This window comes from Cryptomeria japonica, chromosome 8 (genome assembly GCF_030272615.1).
Source record: "Cryptomeria japonica chromosome 8, Sugi_1.0, whole genome shotgun sequence".
Classification (NCBI taxonomy): domain Eukaryota; kingdom Viridiplantae; phylum Streptophyta; class Pinopsida; order Cupressales; family Cupressaceae; genus Cryptomeria; species Cryptomeria japonica.
In genome coordinates, this window is record NC_081412.1 from 47,029,871 (window position 1) to 47,044,481 (window position 14,611).

Sequence of the window (14,611 nt, forward strand, 5' to 3'; positions counted from 1 at the left end):
AAGATCAACATTCATCATCTTCTTCAAAGAACAACAAATTAACTTTGCTTGGTCATATGCTGATATGCCTGGAGTGGATCCACACTTAATCATAAATCACTTGTCCATCTCTTCAGGAGTTAAACCAGTAAAGCAAAAGCTACGAAAGATGAATCCACAGGTGGCACTCATGGTCAAAACTGAACTAAAGAAACTATTAGACGTTGGATTCATCCGACCCATTGACTATGCAGAATGGATTTCCAACATCGTTCCAGTATCAAAACCAGATGGTAGTATCAGAATATGCACTGACTTCAGGGACGTCAACAAAGCTTGTCCCAAAGATGACTTTCCTTTGTCCAGTATCGACATCATTGTAGATCTCACAGCAGGCCATGCAATGCTCTCACTAATGGAGGGTTTCTCAGGCTATAATAAAATCAAAATAGCCGTAGAAGATCAAGATAAAACCGCATTCACCTGCCCTTGGGGAACGTACTATTGGAATGTTATGCCTTTTGGCTTAAAGAATGCAGGGGCCACTTATCAAAGAGCAATGACCACAATATTTCATGACATGATGCACACATTTATGGAAGACTATGTGGATGAATTACTAGCTAAATCCTTCACCAGAGCAGAACATCTTGGCATCCTAACAAAGATCTTTGATCGATTGGAGAAATTCCAAGTCAGGCTCAACCCTAAGAAGTGTGTCTTCAGGGTTACATCAGGCAAGTTACTAGGCTACATTGTCTCAGCTAAAGGTATTGAAGTAGATCCAGCAAAGGTACAAGCCATTATAGACATGCCACCACTGAAGAATATCAGCCAACTCAAATCTCTACAAGGACAACTTCAATCAATCAGGCAATTCATCGCTTAGCTAGCAGATAAAAGTCTACCATTTAACCATTTACTACACAAAAATGTACCATTCAAATGGGAGGCCAAGTGGGCAGAATCTTTTTACCAAATCAAACAGTACCTGATGAATCCACCAGTTTTGGTACCACCAGTCGCAGGAAAGCCTCTTATTTTATATATCTCAATGATAGATATATCGCTGGGGGCACTATTGGCACAAGAAGATCAACAAGGGAAGGAACACGCCATATATTACATCAATAGGACATTGAATGGCTATGAACTCAACTATACATTCATTGAAAAGGCTTGCCTAATAGTTGTCTTCGCATCTCAGAAGTTCTGACATTATATGCTAGCACACACCATCAAGCTGGTCACAAAAATTGATCCTCTCAAATATCTACTTAGCAAGGTAGCTCTTACAGGCCAATTGGCTAAATGGGTCATGACTCTTAGTGAATTTGACATCCAATATACAGAAAGACGAGCCATCAAGGGACAAGCAATTGCAGATCAGTTGGCTGAAGCACCACTACCAGGCAAACACACCATGGAGATTGAATTTCTGGACAGGGACGTTCTTGCTCTTTCTACTAAACAATGGACCTTGTACTTTGACAGATCCTATACCCAACATGGTTCTGGTGCTGGCATTCTGTTCATCACTCCTGAAGGACACACTATACCAAGATCATATAGGCTTATGTTTCCATGCACAAATAATATGGCTGAATATGAGGCATTGGTTATAGGCATCAAAATGGCCGTAGAATTTAAAATCCCAGAGTTAAAGGTCTATGGAGACTCACAACTAGTCATCCATCAAATTAACAACAACTATCAAACAAAGGATGACAAGCTACTACCCTACAAGCGAATGGTGGATGACTTCAAATAGTATTTTGTGCACATCACCTTCAAGCAAATACCAAGATTAAACAACAAAGCAGTCGATGCAATGGCTACTATCGCTTCACTACTACAAATTCCGGAGCAACAGAGTCGTTATGAGTTCCTGGTAGAGCAACTGTTCTCCCCCGCCTATGACCACTCTGAATCCCAGGTTATCTATGCCTTGACTGGTTCAGATTCTCCGTTATATGGACCAATATATGACTACCTCAAACACAATATCTTGCCAATTGACCAATCCCGTAACCAAAAATGTAACTTTATCTGACAAGCTGCCTGTTACACCCTTACCGCTGATACTTTGTATCGTCGAGGTCTAGATGGTACTCTTCTTCGTTGCCTTGATCGTAATGATTCTGATTCTGCTTTACACGAGCTTCACGAAAGTATTTGTGGCACACATTCAAGTGGTACTGCTCTTGCTAAAAAGCTTCTAAGGATGGGATACTACTGGCCTACAATGGAGAAAGACTCATATCACTTCGCTAAGAAATGTCCTAAATGATAGATCCATGGTAATCTGATACATGCACTAGCACAAGAACTACAACCATTTACAACATCCTGGCCCTTTTGTCAGTGGGGACTGGACTTAGTAGGCAAAATTCATCCTTCATCTTCAAATGGGCACAAGTTCATTATAATAGCAACAGAGTACTTTACCAAATGGATCGAAGCAGTTCCCATGACCACAGTGATTGGGAAACAAATTGCCTCTTTTATCCTCAATTATCTGATCTACAGATATAGTATTCCAAGTTCAATCATCACAGATAATGGACGGCCTTTTAAAAATCAAGATGTCCAAGAACTATGTGAAAATTTCAAAATCCAACATTGATTTTCTACACCATACTACCCACAGGGCAATGGTCAAGCAGAAGCATCTAATACGACAATCTTGAAAATCCTAAAGAAAACAGTAAATGATGCAGGCAAAGATTGGCACGTACAACTCAATCCAGCACTTTGGGCATACAGAACCAGCATCCGTACACCTACAAGAGCCACACCATACTCATTGGTATATGGATCAGAAGCCATTTTACCCCTAGAGGTAGAAATTCCATCTCTCAGAGTCTCTTTGAAAGGCTTAATCCCAGACGAAGAGTATCGAGTTAACCGACTACAAGAACTTGAACTCTTAGATGAAAGACGTCAGCATGCTTACACTCATCTCAAAGCATATTAGCAGCGCATGTGCAGGAGCTACAATCATAAAGTCATTCCCAGAAACTTCAAAGTTGGTGACCTAGTCCTCAAAGAAAATCCAAGAAATCAGCAAGATCGAGAAAAGAAAGGGAAATTTGAACCTAACTAGTTGGGTCCCTATGTCATCATATTAGTTTATGGATCAGGTGTCTATTAGCTAACAAATTCAGAAGGCGATGTGCTTGACGAACCAACTAACAACATTCATCTGAAAAGGTACTACACTTAAGTGGCCTAGTGCACGGAAAAAGCCAAAATAAGCCAAAAAAATAAAAAAAACCAGAAAAAGAAAAAACAAAGTACAATAAAAACAAATGGTGAAAGCCTGGTAAACAGGCACTCTTGTGAAAGAATGGCTCCTCCATCTATATCCATACCATTTTATCCATACAAACACTATCGGCCATCGCCCGACACTTAGCAAATATCCATTAAGGACATACTTAGCGTAGTCACTATCCTGATTTGTCTATATATATCCTCTTACCACGAATCCACCATGGCTTGGAAATCACTGAACATATTCACATCAAGAGGCACACTCAGCTAGGGGCATTTAAATCATCTCAATATTGCAAACACTCAAGACATCAAGGCTATTTGCAACACTCAACAACTTGACATCCAACAACCAAAAACTATGCTTCATCGCCAAACCAAACAAAACAAATCACAAAAATACCAAGGATGGATGATTTTCTGAAGTACTGGATGTTGCACTATAGCATAAAGTCTTGACTAGTTTTGCATTTTGAACTTTTTGAATTATTGGATTCTCTTCCTTGTTCAAGAGGAACTTCCAATATTTTCTTAGTCTTCTGTTTGGGAGGCGATCTCTTGTAATGTGCGAATACATGCCTCGAGACGTGATATATCGAATATCACTAAAGGCCTGATTCCACTTCACGCATACAAATGATCTAATCTTGTCTGTTTACGCAATACGCACTCAGGTCGTCTTGGTTCAATTATACCTTGACGCTTGTGCTATCTTGCAAAATCAAATATCATGTAAATTTTTCTCAGGTCATTATGGTTCAATTATACCATTATGCTTGTATAAATGTTCAACATATCCTAAACAAATCAATGCTCAATGATGATATCTACAAAGAAAGCAAACAAATGGCTATATCGGATGACAAATGCAGAATGAGGATGCTACCAAAAACATAGTTGCATATTATTTTACAATTAGTTGCATATCATTTAACATGTTTGCATATCAAGGTACGTTTAGCAACATATTAAATCATACATCTCATATCAAGATACATTTAGCAGCATATTAAATCATACATCTCCATTTCAGGATACATCTCACAGCATATAAAAGCATACATCCTGCATCATACATTACATCATACATTTAAGCATTGCATCATCACATAAACAAAATAACCCACATAACATGCATCCATATAAACACATCACATGATCAAAGCAAATGGGGCTGTATATATATATCTCAAAAAATGCTCAAAATCTACAAAATGTGTCAAAACACTATGTCCAGTACAAAGAAAACAATGCTAAAAAATACAACAGAGACTATGTCTCTCAAGTATGACTATCCCCTGATGGAGATGGTCTCGCTCTAGATGTGTCCACCCCTAGATCTCCAGGAGGGTCCTGTCTCGGTGGCCCCGTAACACCTCAGCTCTCAGACCGTGACCCAGTAGCTTGAGATCGACTAGATCTCGACTGTGCAAAGCTCTGTACTCATCGGTCCCTGGGTACTGTAGCCTCATAGTGCCGCCTATAATACTCTGCCTCTTGAGCTCTCAACACCAACTCTCTCAGGGTGTCTCTCATCGGACCACCCATCGCTGCTCTTTGCATGCTCGACACCACCTCCTCCACTCATCCCCTCCGCTCTATCTCGGTATCTCGCTCAGTGGTCAACTAAAAAATCTGCCACTGATAGGTCAAAATCTATGCCTGTAGCTGCTGTACAGTAATCTGCAAGGTCCGCATCTGAGCATCTTCCATATGACCTGGGACCCAAACCCGTAGTGGTACCTGTGCTGGAGGAACCCCTCCCACTCGACCTGTCCTCGGTGCTGGAGGTGGGAGTACATCCCTCCTCCTCCTCTACGTTGGTTGCATAGCCTCCTCTGTACCCCCCACCGTAGCTAGCACCTCCCCCACTCTCCCCTCTCCACCGGCTCCGATAGCCAATCCACCTCTCCCCCTATCTATCCTCCCCTGTCTCTCCCCTCTCCTCCCTCTATCTCCCTGCCTCCCTCTGGCTCCTCTCCCTCATCCTCCTCCTCCATCCTCTCCATCATCTCCGTCGTCTCTCCCATCTCCCTCCTCCTCATCTGAATCAAAGGCTGGCCTCATCTCCTCAGGATCAGATATCCTGGCCACCGCCTGCGCAACAAACAATCGGGCAAACTCATCTGTCATACCCGCATCCTGAATCTCCGGGGCATAGTCCCATATCTACCCAACCAATCCCACAAACTCCTCCACCGTCACGACACTATCAATGGTCGGCCCCCAATTAGCCACATCCTGTTGCCGTCGTGCATATAGGCACACTCCCTGTAGAATAACCTGCTGGTGCCCAAACTGCCTCAAAACTTGGGTCACCACAAACCTCTCTATAACGAACGGGGTCCTCCCGATCAGGTGCCTAGTCATGAATACAAAGGGCATCTCCAGCCCATCCTTGGCCCACACCTCACATCCTGTATACAGTCGCTAGGTGACCATATCTATGTCATCCGACACTCTCCTCCAATGCTCTAGTTTGCCCAGCTTACGCTGGACAACTAGACCCCTGTATCCGTAGGCATATGCTACACCTACAGGCCTGTCTCTATCTGCTAATGGCCTCGCTGCTAGAATGTGCTCCCAGCACCATACCTGTAATAAAGTCACGCCAGCTGACAAACTGCCATAACCGAGGTATACTACCTCATGTAGACCCCTGTATAAATGGGCCAGCATAGCTGACCCCCATGCAAACCTCCGCCCCTATGTAACCATCTCCTCCAAAACCAGCCCCCATCCCACAGAAAATCCCTTTGACTTGCGATCAGGACAAAGGAATCCACCAATGAACCCTGCTAGTACAGATGGCAGTGGTGTGTAGTCCAGGTCTGGAAACTCCTGCCATGGGATCTCATAGCCACAAACTGTATCATCCTGGAATATACGACGCAGTGCCTCTGTCCCACCCTCCTCTGACTGCTCGTATGGTAGTAGTGCACCTACTACAGGGATGCGCAGGATCCTGTAACAGTCCTCTGGGGTGACTGTCATCTCTCCAGTGGCAAAATGAAAGGTGTTGGTGTCGCTATGCCACCTCTCTGCCAAATCTGTCAGTAACCCTCAGTTCATAGTGAACCGAGGCATATCCAAGAGGGAAGTCAAACCACATCTCTCAATGATATCGAGATCGGCTTGTGACAACCGCGGTATCAATGTCCACGGTCTGGGGAATCTCTCCCGCAACTGCACCACACCCAATCGCTCCTGTCAACAAGAAAAAAAAATCCAATATTAGTTTCCACATCAAATCAAAGATATCAAAATCAAACTTCCATCAACAAACATGAAACAATTTGCTCATCTACATCAAAGTTCAAAATCCTATCATTTCATATCAACTTGTAAAACAACTCAAGTTCTCAAAAACCATATAAAAACTTGTAAAACAACTGAAGTCTCCACAATCACATAAACTTGTAAAACAACTCAAGTTTCCCACCCATATCAGCTTGAACACAAATCAAGTTTCCAACCCATATCGGCTTGTAACACAACTCAGACTTCACACATTGAACTTGAAACAGAACACGCAAACAACTCATATTTTGATCAAAACATCACATTAATATCATAACCTGAAAAAATCGCAAATCAAAACAAGTTATACTGACGCTTATATTGGACAAATCCATAAAATCATGACAGACAAAACAAACAAATTTACAAATCGGCTCATCTCGCAAAATTTTTCCAGATGCGCTAAAACAGATACCAATGTGCTAAAACACCCCCACGCACTAGGCTATTTTTCCTACGTGCTAATCTATTTACCCTATGTGCTAGACTGACTCTACATGCTAACTCTTTCCCCCCATGCACCACCTAACCTACCCTATGTGCTAGACTGACTCTACGCACTAATCTACACCTCCTAGGCGCTACCAGTTTGACCCTATGCGCTAGGTTAACCCTACGCGCTAAACCCCCTTACCTATGCAAACCCCTACGACCCCTATGTGCTAGGTCTACCCTACGCACTAACCTGTTGATCGGACATACTACCCGACGGTTGCTATGCGCTATTCTACATGTATGCACTAACATATTTGTTTTATGCGCTATCCTATCTATTTCGGACGCGACCCCTAATATTTGACTAGATGCGCTACTTTAAACTTTGTATGCGCTAATCTATCCCCTAGACACGCTAAACCATTAAACCCGAACTTTGAAAATCAAAAAATGACTAAAACCAACAAAATGAAAAGTCAAAAGAGGGTAAAAAATGTTGACTTACTGGTGGTCCACGCGCTACAGGTCTCCGGTACCTCCAAATGCGCTCGAAACGGTGTCTATGATACGGAATAGGCATTTTCTCTGCAGACCAAATTCTCTTTCTCCAAAGTCAATAAAGCATAAATGAATCTAATCCAAGCCCTTTTCCCCTTTTATAGGAGGAAAATGACATTAGGGTTAGCCGAATGGACCTATAATATGGTCGCGGTTTCCCCTATACCATAACATTTGTAAGTTATCGGGAGATGAATCAATTTGCACACATTTTACATGCACGAAATCATAGATATCATACGCAACTCATCAAATTAAATCAAAAATTTTCAAAATATTGATTCATCTCCTGAGGGGGCATCACCATCAAATATCGAATCTGGGGCATCACACATCAAATCAAAGTCGGGGCACGACTTGCAAATCATAAGAGCGACACAAAAATTGCATTTGATCATAAATCACAAAAACACATCATTTTCTTTGAAATAACATGTGCACACACATCACTTCAAAGAGGGGCAAAATGTAGACGTATAAAAATGACCATATTCCTAAATGAATATTTTATGTTCATTTCTATATTTAATTAAATCCAATTTAATTAAATTATCCACATTCTTCTATTTAATTAAGTAAATTACTCAATTTATTTAAATTAAATTCACTATACCCATGTAATGAATAAATCATTTTATTCAATTAAATCTCCCCTATCCACTTTTAATTAAATTCAAATTTAATTAAATAGTTATCCTAAATTGAATAAATCTAATTTATTTAATTTCTCCAAATTGCAACCAAATTGAATTAAATTATTTCAATTAAATCCTATTATCCCTCCATCCACTTGCAAAATCCTAAACCCCTTTCTAATCCCTTCTAGAATCTTCTAATCACTTATAATTAGCCTAACCCCTCCTCTAAACTTTGTCACATCCCTAAGCAAAGGGAAGTCACTTCTCAAAACCTCAAAGTCTTTGATAGCCATTAAAGGCTTCCAACCTTCAACCACTTAAATCCTTAAAGTCTTTGATAGCCATTAAAGGCTTCCAACCTTCAACCACTTAATCCCCCAAAGTCTTCAATAACCATTAATGGTTAACTCAAACCCTCTTACATGGTTAAAACATTTGTTTTAACTCAACCTTCATCCAACCCAAGGGTCTCATCAGGACTTTAATGCTTTGACCATGATTATCTCTTAATCATTTGCACAAGGGTTTATCCTTGGATTAACTCTTAATCTAATGGGTAAGCCTAACTTAGACTTGACCCTTACCCTCTAGATAACCATGAGGTCTCCTCAGGCATTTAATGCCTCCAACCCCTTCTCTCAACCCAACCCTGTGTTGACACTTGTCACCATTTCATTGGTGCAAATTGTGCACATGGATTCCCAACTTTCAAACTCAACCCTTGATTAAATCTTTCAATCCTGGCCATCCATTGCCCTGTTTTTGCTATAAATAGAGCTCTCATTCCTCCATTTTAAACAATCATAATCCAAATTTGTAGTATCACACTTATGCTCAAATACATTCAAGCTTTCATATCATTTTTATGCTCATCATTTTAGCCTCTTTGAAATCAGGAATTAGTCTACATATGCATGTTTAGAATAATTTCTTTATCATTTAGCTCAATCATAGACTAATATATCATGTTAGGATAGTATTCATACTAATCTTGTCATCTTATCATTTAGTTTATTGCATTTCAAGATCATGCATAGCTTAGCATACCTTTCATTCTAAAAACTATCAAAGCATACCTCGTTCTTGCATTTGCCATCCCTAAACCATTTTGCTCAGTGATCGGAGAGCAAAAACATTGGTTTGAGGGACATTGTGAGATACAGAACCATGGGACCCACCTTGGGAAGCTGAGTAATACATTATTACTCCATAGCTTGCATCAAGAAGTCCTGTGTGTGTGTGTGGACAAGTCATTTAATCATATTTTCACATATTGAGTTCTATCAGCCCACTTTTCCCGCATACACATACATATAGAATAAAGCATATAGAAAAGCATCTCATAAATTGATTGACACAAGTACAATGAAGTTAAATCAAGATCTCTTATGTATAAAATGATCAAGTCTCAGGGTACAAAATGATGTCAACTCACATATACAAACTCCCATCAGAGAAAGAATCATAAGGGCTACAAAAAATGGGTGTGTCTACAAAAAAAATCTCAGAGCTACAAAAAGATCTAGCTCTCTACCTCTCTCTCATCACTAGGTGGTGGAGGAGGTGGAGCCTGCTAACCCAAATCCTACCTAGGTGCCCGAGCTCCCTCTGATCGAGCCATATACTGAGAGTATGGTACAACCTGTTGCGCTATTGGAACTACTACGTTGTAAGCCGCAACATAATAGGCTGCTCGACTTGTTTGATGGAGAACCTCCTACTGAAGAGTGTCTCGCTCTGCCCTCATCACTGTGACTTGACAATCGTGCTCTACTCTGAGGTCAGTTAATTGATAATCTCTCTCTGCTCTAAGGTCTGCTAGTTATCAGTCTCGCTCTGCCAGCTAAGTCTGTGCCACTATCAGCTATGACTCTAAACCCGCTAGGCATGCTCTCATTGACCATGTTGTGTCAACCCCCTGATCCCTCACAGGCTCTCTGCCTCCATCTCTGGCTCCATCGCCTCCTCCATCTCTGCCTCCATCTCCCCCTGCTGCTCTCTCCTCTACTGAACATGTCTCAGAGTTGCTCTCTCCTCCTCTCCACCACCCTCTGCTACCCTCGCTCTGCTAAGTCTCACCCCAACAACCCCTAGGGATCCACCCTCTCCTCTTTGTTGCTGCCTACCACCAACCGGTACCTTGTTACTGCTAGCACCAGGATCACCACCTGCCCGCCTTGGAGCCTCGGCTCTCTGTCTTTGTCTCTATGCCTATGTAGGGGAATCATCCTCTACCTCCTCTATGCGAGGTTCCTTCTTTGCTGGATCAATAAATCTCAGGAAAGGATGGTGCTGGAGCCAATCCGTGTACTGGGGCAATACCCCCACATCTGCAATATCATCTAGGTAATCCCACCTGAGCTGCTGTAACCTAGTCAGCTCCTGCATGCTTAAGGTGTATGATAGCCTCGGTCCCTATTCCCACCTTTCTTCATTTGCATAATGCATGTATGCAGTAAAATCCCGTGAGATCCCCTGAGGTCTACCATACTGCCTCATCACTTGAGTGACAACAAACCGCTCAACCACTATCTATGATCTGCCTATGAGAGGCCGTGTCATGAATAGGTCTCTGTGCACAGCTCTCCAATCATGCCAAGGCTCCAGACCTTTGTAAGGTCTCCATGTGATAGCTATGTGATTGTCTAGTTTCCGTCTCCAATAGTCGGTCTTGCCTAGATGGGGCTGCATCACATATCCAACATATCTATAAACAATGAGCTGCTGTGGATCTCTGGCCTCATTGAGAACTGACCTGCATAATGGGAGATGCTCCCAAGCCTATACCAGCAAAATCAAAACTTTGGTAGCCATACTCTTCCCCTCCTAGTAGACGATCTCATGCATCTCATGGTACATGTGTGCCAGTATACATAACCCCATCCTAATCTCTGGGGGTTCTCCACAAGTCTCTCCAACATCCCACCCCATCCACATAAAAACCCCTACTTTCCCCTATCTGGCATAAGAAAACAAGTGATAAAACCTACCAAGATGAAAGCTAGTGGAAATTCCTCACTGTATCTGGTCATCATCTCATCCAAACTGATCGACCATGTCAGAATGTCCACATCATGAAATACCTACCTCAGGGCTAGAAGGCCAGGACACTGTGTTGAATCATAATCTACCTTATCCGCAAAAGGGATATAGAGAATCCTGTATACATCCTTGGGAGTGATGGTCATCTCCCCAACTAGAAAATTAAATGTATTATGCTCTAAATGAAACCTCTCCACTAATGCAATGAGCATCCCGTGATTCACACAGATATTAGGCAACTTGAGAAGATGGGTCAATCCACACGCATCAATATGTGCCTGTTCTATATCTGATAACTGATGCACTAATGTCATCGTAGGCGGATACACGCATCTGAATAATACATGGGGCAATTGAACCTACAAAAATAAAACAAAAGATCATTAGGAAACATTCCAAATTAGCCTATAAAGGAAGCAAATCATCATGCAAATCTAACTACATTAATTGCAAAATCAAAATTTCCAGTTTACACCTTCAAAATTGCTTACTGTTTTCCAAACGACAAAACATCATAGAGACAGTAACTCGTACGAGTCAGAAATTGGTCTTATACAACAAAACAGTCTAATATGACACAGGACTGGCCCTGAAATGACAAAATGGGCTCTTTTGAAGGATCTCGTATGACACAAGGGTAGATGCAAAATGACAAAACTAGTAGAATTAAATGATAAAACATATTTAATCAGTTTGTTGTACGAGACAAGATCTTGTCTCGCATGACAAAATGAAAACAAGATTGCTTGACTTAAACATGCCAAAAACATGAAAAATTCAACAAAAAAATTCAAAATGGAAATGAATAATAGGCTTAAGATTGATCACTTACCACTGGCTCATAGTTCTGAGGTCGATTATGTCATCTCTAGCACTCGAATCGATGCACATGAGTGGGAATCACCATTTTTCTTCATAGAAGGATTTTTGAATTTTCAAACTTGGAGGGTTAAAATGAATTGAAAATGACACTTTTACCCCTTATATAGCCAAAACCCCAATTTTTCAACTTGCTCCGATGGACATGAAAATTGTACCCTTAGCTAATTTACCTGTCCTGATTCCATTTTCGGGATTGAAATCGAAATTCAAGATCATTCTGCTAGTCATTTTCTAAAATTTGGACCACTTAGCACTTTTCATCAAAAGCTTTTTCTTCAATTTTGCGTTCAATTTATCATTAATCAACGCCAAATTTTCCAAAATTCCTCTAAATCTTTTGCGCTCAAATAAATTATAATTGCTAAACAATTGCCTACAATCACTGCGCAACCCTCGCTATCTTTCGATTTCACTCTTGAGGGGGCATACTCATGACCTCAAAGTTGAGAATTTCTTTCAAAAATCTTTGTTACAAATCAAGAGCTAAGCTTCATCAAATCAATTGCTAGGGGCATATTAGTTTCATCACTTCAAATCAAGTTGATATTGTCTTTGTCTGAATCGATCTCTTAAAGTTAATCTATTTCATCGCTTTTCATCAAGCTGATTATTTGTTTAAACTTAATCAAGGGTTTAAAGAGTATCTTTGGTCACACTCAATCTAAGCAGGTGTTCAGTTTCATCGCATCGAATCAAGCTAGATAGTTTATCTTTGCTCATCGTATCTTGATCAATCAAGTTGAAGATTGATTTTTATCTTCGCTCATTATGTATAGTTCAATCAAGTTCTAGATCAGTAAGATACGCTTCTTGATCAATTAAGTTCAAGTTTGGTATCTTTGCTCTCTATCGTTCCTAGTTCAATCATGTTTGGGATCGGTTTTTCTTTCAATCAACTCTGTTTAGTTTCATCATTTCAAAACAAGCTGAATACCTTGCTCTTCATCTAGTTCTTGATCAATCAAGTTCAGAACTGGAATCTCCTAGACATCAAATTTTCTTTGAACCAATGCGCTACTAACACATTAATTCAAAGAAGGGCAAATGTAATACCCTAAAAATGGTAATCTAAACCATGGACCCCTAATCTTGACAACATCACCAAGGTCCTAACCAAAGACAATTAAATAAATCTTGAGCACACAATTAATTTCTAAAATCATCAATGTCAGATGGAAAATTAATCAACCAATATTAATTAAATATTTATTTAATTAATTGATCATTCCAAGTAAATCATTTTTAAACAATTATCCTATTTATTTTATTGAATATACTAGCATATTTAATGAAATAAATCAATTTGCCATCAAATCATCAAAAAAAGAATTAATTGACAAAAAACGAATTAGAATTTGAGAAAAGAAATCAATTGGAGATAATCTTGAAAAACAAATTAAAAATTGATAAATAATCTCAAAGAAAGCAATTAAAACAATTAAATATTTAAATTGAATGAAATAGAGAATAAATCAGTTTTTTCTGATTTTATCTTAATTTTAGTTTAATTTCCTTTAAAACTGAGAAAAGCATCCAATCACATCAATTCACCTGGATTGTGCTTCCTCTTGGAAAATCTTGACTTCTCATCATCATTTGATCTCAGCCTTTGGTTTCTTTCTTAATTTTTTTATAAATTCAAGCTCTCATCTCTCATTCAAGGATCCTCGAGAATATATTGTTATTATGTTGTTTTTGCTCTAGGTTCATTGAGAATTTGCATTGAGATATTGCATATTAGTTATTTCATATTTGCTTAAATCATGTTAGATTAAATCTTGCAAATCATGCATTCATCTAGCTTAAATCTTGCATCCATTTAGCTCATATTCATGCTCATATAGAATTAAAAATCTTTCGTTTAGGTGTTGTCTAGTCACTGGATAGCTTAGCAATTTGAGAGCAATCTAAATTCGCATCTACTAGAAGGCAATAGGTCACTTTGTAATGGTTTATTATTCATTGATTATTGATTTACTAACCATGCATCTAATGACTTAATTGAAGTGTTGTGTATTTTAGATACAGATACAGGTCCACTTTTCACACACACAGATATCTCTCCCCCTTTGACATCAAATGCCAAAGCAGTTAAGAATCAAAATATAACATACAACTAACTAGTCCCCCTGAGCAGTAGCTCTCCTTCATCAAAGTCAGAAAAAAGGGTTTTTTTCTGTTAGTCCCTACTAGTTTGATGCCAATCTTCATCATTCAAGTCTCTGCCAGTGGGGAAATTACCCTAAGCTGCTCTCTGAGATATTCAAATTTTTCCTTAGACAAAGGCTTTGTAAAGATATCTGCAATTTTCTCTTTAGTATTCACATAAACCAATCTCACTTCATTTGCTTCAACATTCTCTTTCAGAAAATTGCACTTAATAGAAACAAGCTTTGTCTTAGAGTGAAATACCGAATTCTTTGATATATCAATTGCTGTTGAATTATCACAATAAATAATTATTGGTTCTTTGCATTTTACCTTTATATCCTTCAACATTT